Source organism: Odontomachus brunneus, unplaced genomic scaffold, assembly GCF_010583005.1.
Source record: "Odontomachus brunneus isolate Ranch 3 - 2012 unplaced genomic scaffold, Obru_v1 Obru_scaffold_245, whole genome shotgun sequence".
Taxonomy (NCBI): Eukaryota; Metazoa; Arthropoda; class Insecta; order Hymenoptera; family Formicidae; genus Odontomachus; species Odontomachus brunneus.
In genome coordinates, this window is record NW_022639695.1 from 396,207 (window position 1) to 398,687 (window position 2,481).

Here is a 2,481-nt window from a genome sequence, read left to right on the forward strand (position 1 = left end):
CCCCCAGCCGCCAGAGGCTTTCGCCGTCCGTTCTCGGGCCGGAGGGTGGGTGCCGCCATACTTGGCGACACCAACGACCCTCCCCCAAGCGCTCCATGGGGTGCGGGGGGGGGGTATGCTCCCTCCGGCCGTTCCGTCTCATAGCCGCGCAGCGCGAGACCCCACGCCGCGCGGCCCATTCCCCCTTGGGAAGGGGCGGGGCCGGTTCGCCACCCGGTCACCCGCCCCTTATGTCTTTGGTCCCGGCCGGCTTACAGGGGGGAGGAGCAGGCTTGTGTCGGCCCCCTCCCCCCTTGCGGTCAGACCCTCCTATCCCTAGAGAGGGGGGAGAAGCTGCGAGTGCGCCCCGAAGGAGGGGCGCTCATCGTCGCTACCCTGCCCCCTCTCCCTCGCCAGCCGCTCCAGGCGCCGCCGCCGAGTCTTGGCGGCACCTGTCGCGGACGGAGGGACTGGAGCCGCCGCCTGCGGGCTTCTAGTGCCCTAGCAGCGGCGGCCTCCCTCCTCTGGCCCCTTTCTTCGCGTCGCCTCCTCCGCTGGGGAGGCGGCCCGACGGGTGCAGCCGGCGCGGCTCCTGGGGAGGGTAGAATACCCTTCCCGCCACGCCGACTTGCGCCCTCCTTCCCGGTGTCGGTACACCCCGACACTGGTGTGCCGACCGAGGGCGTGGGGCGCGGTGAATTCGCCGCCCCCCCACAACCATTTCCCCCCGTCTGGCCCTCTCCTGCTCCTCCTTCTGCGACATAACTTCTTCGCAGAAAGAGGTGACAGCTGACCAGGCCTCTCGCCCCCCTAACATGGCCCTGATAAGGGCCGGGGGCGAGAGGTCCGCTCCCACCACGCTTGTGAGGACACGGCGCTGTCCCTCCCACGCCGGGAATTCGCCTAGCGTATGTTGCGCCGTGTCCTCAGCCGCATCGCAATGGTGGCAGCGGCTGGTGCACTCCTTCCGGACGACCCTATACAGGTACTCACCGAAGCAGCCATGGCCGGTGAGCACCTGGGTCGTCCGGAACGTGAGATCTCCGTGTGCCCTGCCTACCCACTCCTGCAGGCAGGGCCGGATGGCATCGGCGACCCTCTTCCCGGAGCGGCCCGTCGCCTCCTCCAGCTGCATCTTCCAGCGGAGGAGGAGGCGTTGTCGGGCCTGCTCCCTAGCGAGGGCTATGGCCCTGGCCAGTTCCTTCCCATTGTTGGTCCCCCGGCGGAGCTCCCCAGTACGCCGATAGTTTTCGGCGTACATCATAGCGAGGAGCTCCACCGGGGGGATTCCTGCCAGGGCCGTGGCGGCCGCGTGCGACGTGGTCCTATAGGCCCGGGCGAGGCGAGTGGCCATAAACCTTTGGGCCCGGCGGACCATTTGTTGGATCCGCCGGGACCCGGCCATCTCCCCCGCCCAGATCGGGGCCCCGTATAGGGCCACCAAATGGACCACGTTCGCAAACAGCCGCCTAGCCCGCCTTTTTGGGCCGCCGACGTTGGGCAGGAGGGCACCCAGCGCACCCGCCATCCTGCCCAGCTTGGAAGTTAACACCTCAAAATGTTTCTCAAACCCTCAAGCGTCATCCAGGGTGAGCCCGAGATACTTCATCTCGGTACCCACCCTCACGGAGATTCCGCCGATCCGGAGCTTTAATCGAGGTGGTCTCCCCCTACTCCCGTCATGGAAGAACAAGGTTTCCGTTTTCGGAGGAGACACCTCGAGACCCATGCTCCGGATGGAGTGCACCACCTGGTCGAGGGCCAGCTGCCCCATGTCCCTGGCCTGTTTCCAGCCCCGCCCCCCGGCCACCACTAATGTGTCCTCCGCATAGCAGACAACGTGGCAGCCAGGGGGGAGGGCGGTCCGGAGAACCTGGTCGTATGCGATGTTCCACAGAGGAGGGCCGATTACTGACCCCTGCGGAACACCGCAATTACACCCCCCTTCCACATTGGAGTTCCGCTTTATTGCGGAACTCCAAGCGCTTGTCCCGGAAGTAGTCTCTAGTTATGTGGAATAGGTAGGACGGGAACCCAAAGTGGGCCATTCCCGCCTCTACCCGGTGCCAGGGGAGGGTATTAAAGGCGTTGGCTATATCAATTGATACAGTTTCCCCTCCCTCACGATGGCCTCCGAGAGGGACCTGACGCGCTTGATCGCGTCCACGGTCGATCGGCCTCCTCGGAAGCCATACTGCTCGTCGCTGAGCGCGGGACCATTCCGGGACAGGTGCCGGAAGAGGCGGGCTTGTATGATTCTTTCGAACATTTTGCCCGCCTCGTCCAACAGACACAGAGGTCTGTATGCGGAAGGGGTGTCCTCCGGTTTGCCCTCCTTGCGTAAGAGGATTAGTCTGGCCCTCTTCCACGGGGCCGAAAACAGGCCAGCCCCGAGGCAGAGGGAGAAAATCCGCCTAAGGCGGCCCCCCAGCCTCCCTTCTTCGGCCAAGGCCAGGGCCCATATTCGGCCCGGGATGCCGTCAGGGCCCGGCGCCTTTCCCT